The 9,301-nt window shown below is 38.6% G+C and overlaps 2 non-coding genes across 2 annotated transcripts; both read right to left on the bottom strand.

Moving 5' to 3' along the window:
* Positions 1–6,965: 6,965 nt before the first annotated feature.
* On the bottom strand, positions 6,966–7,071 carry LOC111754743 (small nucleolar RNA SNORA31). Its single transcript, XR_002789411.1, has one exon. It is a non-coding gene; the product is annotated as a small nucleolar RNA SNORA31 (small nucleolar RNA).
* Positions 7,072–7,595: 524 nt separating this feature from the next.
* LOC111754742 (small nucleolar RNA SNORA31) lies at positions 7,596–7,721 on the bottom strand. The gene has a single exon (XR_002789410.1). It is a non-coding gene; the product is annotated as a small nucleolar RNA SNORA31 (small nucleolar RNA).
* Between the last annotated feature and the right edge of the window lie 1,580 nt (positions 7,722–9,301).

The following is a 9,301-nucleotide window of genomic DNA, read 5'->3' on the forward strand; positions in this document are numbered from 1 at the left end:
TTACAGACTGGTAGAAGCTTGTCCAGGGACACACAGTAAATCAGTTCCAGATGCAGCACTTGAATCTGGATATGTCCACCTTTAATGTCTGACTTTTCTGTGCTTGATGCCCAGGGCCATATTGGCAGAGCCCCCTGCCTGGTTCCTTTGCAGCTCATTTGGAAAAAAGACCACTAGTTGAAGCTTCTGTTTTTTCTGGGATGATCTCGACTTGTTCCAGCCTCTTCCCATCTTTTTATGGCTGTGGCAGCTGCATCCTGGATCTTGAGGAGAGGCCTACAGACAATGGGAAGGGGAAGGATTAGGTGGTAGGAAAGGGGCCAAACAGCAAGCCAAACAATGGGTTCTCTCCTCCTGGATCCAAAGCAGCGGAAACAGCAACTTGTTCCCAGCATTATTGTAGGCAGGTGTGAGGACTCCCCTCCCTGGATTCTCCTATTTCAAGTACTGCCTCCTCTAAGATCACAAGCTTCTGTGCATTTGTGTAGTAACAGCCTCAGTTTCCCCCCCTGTAAACTATCTTTAGCATTCATAACAGAGTGAGAGGGAGGAGGGTTCACGTGCTGTTTGCTGAACTGAATTATTGCACTATATGAAACTAAGGTTTTCGAACTTCTTCATTTTGGTCTCATCCATCCATCCACCCACCTACCCAGCCATTTATCCATCCATCTATCCTTCCTTCCTTCCATCCATCCTGTCCTGAGGGAGCCGCCACTTGTTTGTGAGGTCCTATGTGCTGTCCTCAAGTACACCATTAATAATCAGGCTCTGCCTGTAGGTACTCCAAGGAAGCAGGCAATGCCTAGCTCCAACCTAAAAGTAAATGTCACACAAAATTTATAGAAGAGGGAAAGGCAACCCTGGGGTGATGAGGTTTATTTAGGATGAGAACAATAATCTCAGAAGAGAAGAATCTACACAATGCCTCGGTTCACTTGTGTTGGCTTACACCACTGCCTCTGTGCCTGGGCATGAGCTGGAGAGGAAGCCACAAAGGGCCATGGAGAAAGACTTGGAGCCATCTCAGTCTCTCCAATCTCTAATTCTGTGATCTTAGGCAAGTTCCTATTTGTCTCTGAGCCTGTTTCCTCATCTATAAATTGGAATAATGTTCCCCTGCGACAGTGCCAATGGTAAGGATTAGGTTTAAATGGTGGGCATCAAAGGGTTTCCAGGAAATTGCTAAGAGCACTTAGTGGGCCAGGAGGCCAGGGAACAGAATTTTGAGAAATCTCATTTGAAGCAGGATGAAGAGAAAAAGTCTATAACAAAAAGGAGGGTTCTTCTCACCGAGGAGGCCAATATGTGAGGTGTGAATGTGTAAGTGTGTGAATGGGTGTGTGTATGTGTTTGTTTGTGTGCTTCTCCATCAAGCCTGAGTGTTCATAGATGACTGACCGAGTGGTGGGAGATGTGGAGACAGTAAATCCTTGTAAGGGATCCTAAGAAAGGGTACCTGGGCCCTCCTGAATTCTTTAGAACACCAACATTACCTAAGGCAGCTCCAGCTTCCTGCGGTGACCTTCACCAGAGAAGACTGGCTTTTGGGCAACCTTAGGCTTGTGCTGCTCTCTGCTGGTGTAGGAACAGCAGTGCTTCTCAAATGGGGCCAATTCCCATTCACTCAGGTAACTTCCTGCCCATGTCCAGCTCTGTGTTGGGCTTCCAGAGATAATTGAAAGATCATCTTCCTACTGCTTAAAAGTTCGTGTGTGTGTGTGTGTGTGTGTGTGTGTGTGTGTAACAGAAAGACAGAGACACATATTTTTATGTGATTAATCCCCATGATACGAGTTGTAGTTTGTATGTGGAAACTTTTCAAATGGTGTGTTATCTTTCACTTATTTACTCATGTGTTAATTTACTCATTCATAATATATATTTATTGATCACTTAAAGTATTCCAAGGTTTGATCTTTGTTCTGGAGCTGCAAACTGGGGTAAAATTACAAAAAAATATCCCCACCTGCATGAAGCATACATTCTTATAAAAGGAAACAATAAATAAGAGAAATGAATACATATAGTGATAGAAATGAATGTTAAGGAGAAAGATGATCAGGAGAGGAGGGTAGGGAATATTGTTAGGATGACTGCAACTCTTGAAGTAACATTTGAATAAAAACCTGAGAAAAGAGGAAATTCACTTTCTGGACATGACTAACTAGTAGCAAATATTCTGTTTTGCATAAATAACTAGAAAACTGAACAAATATAAGAAATTGTTTAGACATGAACAACAGTCAGCATAGGACTGTGATTTCTGAAAGAAAACAAACAAAATGTTTTTATGGTCATGTACACTTTCTGCCTAAATATGCTTCCTGGCTCAGTAGAGAGGGGAAACCTGAATAGAGAATAATAGTCTTTTTGTGTTAAAAATAGACAATGGCATTTGGGAAAGCTAAGCCACTAGGATTTTCAGGAAGAACACTAAACATAAGGAACTACTCAGAAAAAGAGCTCTGAAAACCTGTTTAGGGTCACCCCCCAATCACTGTCTGAGTACTAAGTTATGCACCTATAGGGTAAAACACTGTGTCTGTAAACCAGTAATAACTACTGGGAAACTACAAGCCAACAATTTCCAGTTCAGACAACTGAGAGATATTTAAGTTCTAATTGGCTGGAATCAGAGGAACTTGCTGAATACCTGGATCATTCAGTAGAGACCGCCAAAGGATTGTAATAGAAAAGCTAAACTAGCTTTTGGGTAAAGGCTCGAGGGTGAGTGTGTCTAACACATGATCCACAGGCTATATAAGGGCCTGAAAAGCTAGTAATGTGGTCCCACAAGATCATAGTAAACTTTTAACATTATTATGTGAGTTTTAGTAATATTTTTCATGACTCTATTGCATGGTACTGATATAGGGGAAGGAAATTCCCAGCGTACTATATGTCTGGTACAAGTTCGTGTTCTCTAAAATTGAAGGATGAATTTTAGGAATAATGGAGGCTAAGAGCAGAATCTATTTATTGAGAGAAAGAAACCTTTTGTCTGAGAGAAAAAACAGAATAGGTCCTGAGTGAGTCAACAAAGACTCTGTGTTTTCCAGGGATTTTTATGGAGTAAAATCACAAAGTGAGGCAGGTCTAAGGTGGGCATGAGGTGGGACAAAACTATGGTCAACCAATAAGATTAATTGCACAGGTAAAATTGATTAAGCGACAAATAAGGGAGCGAGTCATGTAGCAAGTGGACATGCTTAAAGATCAGTGACTCTATAGGTGGTTGGGACAGTGACTCTTGGCTTTCTCAGGGTGATAGAGATCTATTTAGAATATCAGTCCTTAAGATGTGGGTATATTTGCTTGATCTTTTGTCTTGAGGCCTGGCTCACAGTGGAAGGTGTCTTCTCCAAGATTTCAAGATATCTGGTCTTCTGCATTGTCTCCTTTGAGAGCCTAGCCCTGTCTGACTGCCTATAATATTTCTATCTAACTCAGCTGCCTATAACAGTACTTGATTGTAGACTGCACAATGGCAACAAGTAGGGTAGGGCACAGTGTAGTGCTAAGGCCTCCTTTTTTGCCTGCCATATGCATTTGAATTAGAATCCAAGTTGTGGGAAACCAACCAGACAACTCTCCTTGACTCTCTTTGAAAAGAAGAGCAACTATCTCTATTTTGGATAAACTTGGCTCTATCTCCATGTATTGATAGGTACAGAGATGGCTATTTCTTTGTCCTTCTTTTGGATTTAAGCCAATATAAACTGGACTAGCTGAGGAGCTGATGTGTAATCTCTGAAGCAAAGCATCAGTACCCCGCCCAGTGACTCCTCAAATATATGGTTGAGGGAATATATGGGAAGGAGAGCCGTGCTACAAGTTGTCAGCTGGGACCAAGCCTCGAGAAACAGCCTATGACTTCCCAGGGCAGAAAGGATTGTGCATCAGAACTGAAGCTCCAAGCCCAAATTATTAGATACTAGCTCAGGTGTGTTATGCAGATTACTGTCTCTGCATTTCTTGCCCTAGTCCAGCTCTAGGTAGTCACTTATTTCTCACCACTGTCACTGTCACTTATGCCTGAGCCACTTCCTTCATGGAGATTTAATAAAACCTAAGTTGAGCTCTGGGTGTGATCTCTATTCTGGTAAACCACCATCTTGGCCAGACTTAGGACCCTTTGGCTCCCCATACCTGTATATATGTCTTAGTGTCTTTATTCTTGCCTTGGGTTGCACTGGAAGTGGTAGATAGAAATTAACTTACTAGAATTCCAGTAACTTGTCCTTGTCCAAATATAAACCTTTCTAGACTACAAGGACAAGAAAAGGTTCTCTATACGGAATGTCTCAGACGTTGCACATATTTGTGCAACTTGATGAATAAAACAGCCATCAGGACTGGCCAAGATTCCCCAACAGCCTGTGTGAGGGATATGGCAAAGGATGAAGGAAAAGCAGAAACAAATTTAGTAATTCATAAAATGAGATCTGGGAGTTCAGTGTCTAAGGATGGGCAGAGACAATGACACTGAGCTAGCCACTATTTATTTGGTGCACACAATAACTGGAGTGAGTATGGGATGGTTTAGAGTGCAGTGGTGACCTTAAACTGATGAAGATCTTATATTGATGAGGATCAATCGAGATGACTCAGAGGGCAGCAGTGATTCTATGCTGACATAATTTTGCCCTGGAGCATCACAGCATCATGGGACTATTAAGGCTCCATTAAGGCCTCCAGGATACGGCTTCAATTTGTAATTTGTGGTCCCCAACAAATAGTCAGGCATTAGTATTACCTACATGTGCATATGCCTGTGAAAGCAAGTGCTTATAGTTATTAAGCTGATGTATAAGTTTTATTTTATTGTTAAAAATTGGGCTTGTGTTATTTTACTACAACATAACATCATAGCTTATACAAACAAAATAAAATAACATTCTTTAAAGGAAAGAGTTAAAAATTCAGACTGTCAACAATGGGACACTGTGAAGTCCAATGTTCAAATAAAATGTTTGGACATGTAAAGGAACCAGAAAATATGACCTATAATCAGGATAAAAAGCACTCTATAGGAACAGATCAAGAAAACGAGAGGAACAGTGGAATCAGTAGACAAGATTTTGAAGAAACTATTGTAAATTATATTAAAAAATATGAATAAAAACATGAACCAAATCAGTAACGAAGTGCAAGTTAACACATAAAACTTCTAGAGTTTAGTAATTATTAAATTCTATTAACAGTTTAATAGCGGAACTAAAAAAGGTACTGTGCACCTTACCAGCAGATTAGAAAATGAAGAAGAAAAGATGAGTGAACTTGAAAATTTAGTAATAGAGATTATCTAAAGTGTGGCACAGAAAGGGAAAAAAAGAACTTCAGTATTTTTAGGACACTATCAAATGGTGTAATGTATGTACAATTAATTGGGGCATTAGGGAGGGTAAGGAAAATGTTTTGAAAAATTTCCCAAACTTGAAGAATATAAACAATAGCCCCCAAGAAGTACAACAAATCCAAAGTAGGATAAACACATTGAAAACAATACTAAGGCCCAGAATAACCAATGTACCAAGAAAAGAAAAAAAAAACCAAACAAAATCAGTGACAAAGAGAAAATATTAAAGAGATAAAAAGAGAGAATGCATTATAAGAGGATAAAGATGAAATTAATCATTTATTTCTCATTATATCAGAAGAACAACGTTAAAGTGACAAGAGAAAAAATCAGAATAGAGTTCTGTGCCTACTGTAAATATTCTTCAAAAATGACTGCAAGGAAAAGACACTTTCAGACAAGTAAAAGCTTAAGAATTTATATCAAAAATATTGCTTTATATGTTAAAAAGAATTCTTCAGGTTGTAAGAAAATAATACCAACTTAAATTTGGATCTATACCAAAGAATGATATATTTCTAGCTAGACCAAAACTGGGAAAACAGAAAGACACAAAGTATGAACATTAGAATGAAAGAGAACATTAGTATATATTCTTCTGATTTGCAAAGGAAAATAAGAGCTTTTTTTTTGGTATCGGGGATTGAACTCCTGACCTCATGCTTGCCAGGTAGGCACTTATGTCACTGAACTTAATCCTCAGCCCAATAAGATAATATTTAAAAATAAAATTTTTGCCAACAAACTTGACAACTTAAATGAACTGGAAAAATTCCTTGAGAAATACAAACTGCCTAAGTTTACTCAAGAAAAACATCTCTGAGTATCTATTAAATAAATTAGATAGTGTATGTGATTACCACCTTCCCCTCATAAATAGAAAAAAAGAGCCAGGTCAGGGTCATATAGATTCACTTGTAAATTCTGTTGAGTATAATAATAATAATAATAATAATAATAATATACAAATATAATATAGACTTATTGCAAACATATGGGATGAGGAAATTTTCCAGCTTATTTTTTGAAGCTGGTGCTATCCTAATGTTAGAATCAGTTAAAGACATTGCAAGGTAAGAAAACTATGAACCATATTCTCTTTGAAAAAAAGGTGCAGCTGGGCGTTGTGGTGAATGCCTGTAATCCCAGCACTTTGGAGTTTGAGGCAGGAAGATTATCATGAATTCAAAGCCAGCCTTGACTACGTAGTGAGAACTTGTCTCCAAAAAAGGTGTAAAAATATTCAACAAGTATTAACAAGTTAAAACCAAAAATACATAAAATATCACGACCAACTGGGGTTCATCCCAGCAACTAAATATTGGTTTAATATTTGAGAATTAATGTAATTCATTATGTAGAGTAAGGGAGGAAGACGTAGCATGTGCACAAAGATGCATTTGATGGCCCTTACCATTGAGGAAAGGCCCTTCCTTAGTGTGACAAACAGTATCTGCGAAAGTCTGGAACTAATATCGCACAATTCTGAGAGATCAAACACTCTACCTAAGATTAGGAAAAAGACAAGGATGTCTCGTTTAACCACTTCTGTTCAATTTTGTATCAATGTCACAGTCAATGACAGAGCCAAAAATAAAAACAAAAACATACCACTAATTATGCAGAATTATGTGCAGGGATTTTTCCTTTATCATCCTAGTGCAAACCATAAGAACAACAAATTGTTCAAGGTCTATCAGTGGATGCAGAAGTAAAGCTATTTTGATTTACAGATGAGACAAAGGGTATTAAGGAATCTACAAAAAGTTATTAGAATTAATATTAATTTAGCAAAGTCACAGGATAAAAGCTCAATTTGTACATACCAATTGTGTTTTTATATATTAGGAAGGAGAATTATGAACAACTCCTGATAATTGGAAAATAAAACAGAAAATTAATATTACTTACAGTAATGTAAAACATGGAATATTTATGGATGTTTCAGGAATTATGCATAAAATTATGTATGCACATGGGAAGTGCAACAGGTTGCTGGAGACTGAAGTAAAGCAAAGCATGAACTATGTTCACAGGTTGGGAGACTCTGCTGTTACCCAAAATCTATAGATCTATAGATTGATTGTGGGTTTTTTCTTTTTCTTGTCTTCCTTCTTCTTTTTTTTCTCCCTGATTCTGAGGATCAAACCCAGGTCTACAAGCAGGCTAGGGAAGTGACTTACCACTGAGCCACATCCCCAGCCTTTCAGTGAAATCTTTTTTCCCTCCATACAGGTGTACTCCCCAATTCAATCTGGGCTGCCATAAAGACAAACAGAAAGCGTAGGGATTTTTCCTTTATCATCCTAGTGCAAACCATAAGAACAACAAATTGTTCAAGGTCTATCAGTGGATGCAGGATCAGTGAAATCTTAAGCAAAAAGCCATCAGCCTTTTTCTGTTTTTGTAACCTTCTCAATTAAAGATATATGCTTATATACTTTAATATATATGAAAGTGAACAGAACCTAGAATAGTCCAAAAACTTCTGAAAGACAAAAATGTTGGAAGATTTACATTGATTCTAAGATGTAACAGATATGATGGCAACCAAGATGTGTTTTTTTTTTTTTTGTACGTGTGTTTCTCGTTTTTATCAGTACCAGGGATCGAACTCACAACTGCCTGCTTGCAAGGCAGGCGCTTATGCTGCTGAGCTAAATCCCCAGCCCCACAACCAAGATGTGAGAAAGGTTAGGGAGAAATTACGGAAGTCTTGGGAGAAATGATCTCACCTAAAAGAAGAGAAAGTTAAAAAAAGAAACGAAGGGAAAGTATAAGTAGCCTAAGGGAGGAGCATGATTGTTTGACATGTTTGAGAACAATGAGGGTACCAGTATGGCTGCAGCAGAAAGTAGCTGAAGATAAGGTCAGATGGGTGGTGGAAAGTCAAATAATTTAGAGCCATGTAAGCTTTCATAAAGACTATAGCCTTTATCCGAAGTTAGGGAGCCATTAGAGAGTGCTAAGAGAAATCATATGATCTCTACTAATGTTTTAACAAGAACATACTCGTTGCTATATTCAGAGTAGAATCAAAGGGCAGGAAAGGGCAGAAGCAGACAAAAAATTTGGGGGCTACTGCAGTAATACAGAGGTGATGATGATTTAAATCATGGTGGAGGTGGTGTGAGTTGGTTGGATTATGAATCCATTTTGAAAGTAGAGCTGACTGGCCTTGCTGATGATCGAATATGTGATGCGAGAGAAAGGAAGGAAGAAAGGAACTGAATAAGTTAAGCTTCAAACAACTGAAGACAAATTTATTAATTTTTGAGATGGGGAAGATTGTGGGAAGAGACATTTTGGAAAGACTAGATAAAATGCCTTGCTATAAAATTGCAAAGTTTGAGATGCCTATTGGACATCCAAATATATGTCACAGATATGACTCAGAAGTTCATGGCAGAAATTGAAATTAAGATATATTTAGGTACACAAGACCAGGTTAGATCATTTATGGGGTGAGTGAAAGTAGGAGAAGCATCCCAAAGCCTTCCAATCCTCATTTTGGGAAATTGGGGGGAATTATCAGAGAAATAGGAAAGAAAGCTTTGCCATAGGCAAAATATTCAGGGACACAGGCTGGCTACCAACTATGTTGGATTTCCTTGTCCCAAGGTTCCTCCACTGAAGACTTACTCATTGACACTAAGGATGGACCCTCTGCTTCCTTTTAAAGAAATCTTAGGGTTCAGGTGAAGCTTCATCCGTACCTTTCTAGCTTCACTGAAACCTTGAGGTAAAAAAGAGGAAGCCGCGGGTGCTGTCCATGGTGCTGACACGTAAGTGTTCCTTTACACCTCTTGAAAGCAACCTGCATTCCAACCTCAGATTTCAGGACTAGCGAAGAATCAACCAGTCTAGCATTACCTCTTGTGTAGTCAAAAGCTGAGGCCTTGGGTTTTGGTAAAAGATGATTTGGGGAATGTGTGCTAT

The sequence above is a fragment of the Cavia porcellus genome, unplaced genomic scaffold (genome assembly GCF_034190915.1).
Source record: "Cavia porcellus strain 051 isolate PalLab524CR breed Dunkin Hartley unplaced genomic scaffold, mCavPor4.1 scaffold_25, whole genome shotgun sequence".
Lineage (NCBI taxonomy): Eukaryota > Metazoa > Chordata > Mammalia > Rodentia > Caviidae > Cavia > Cavia porcellus.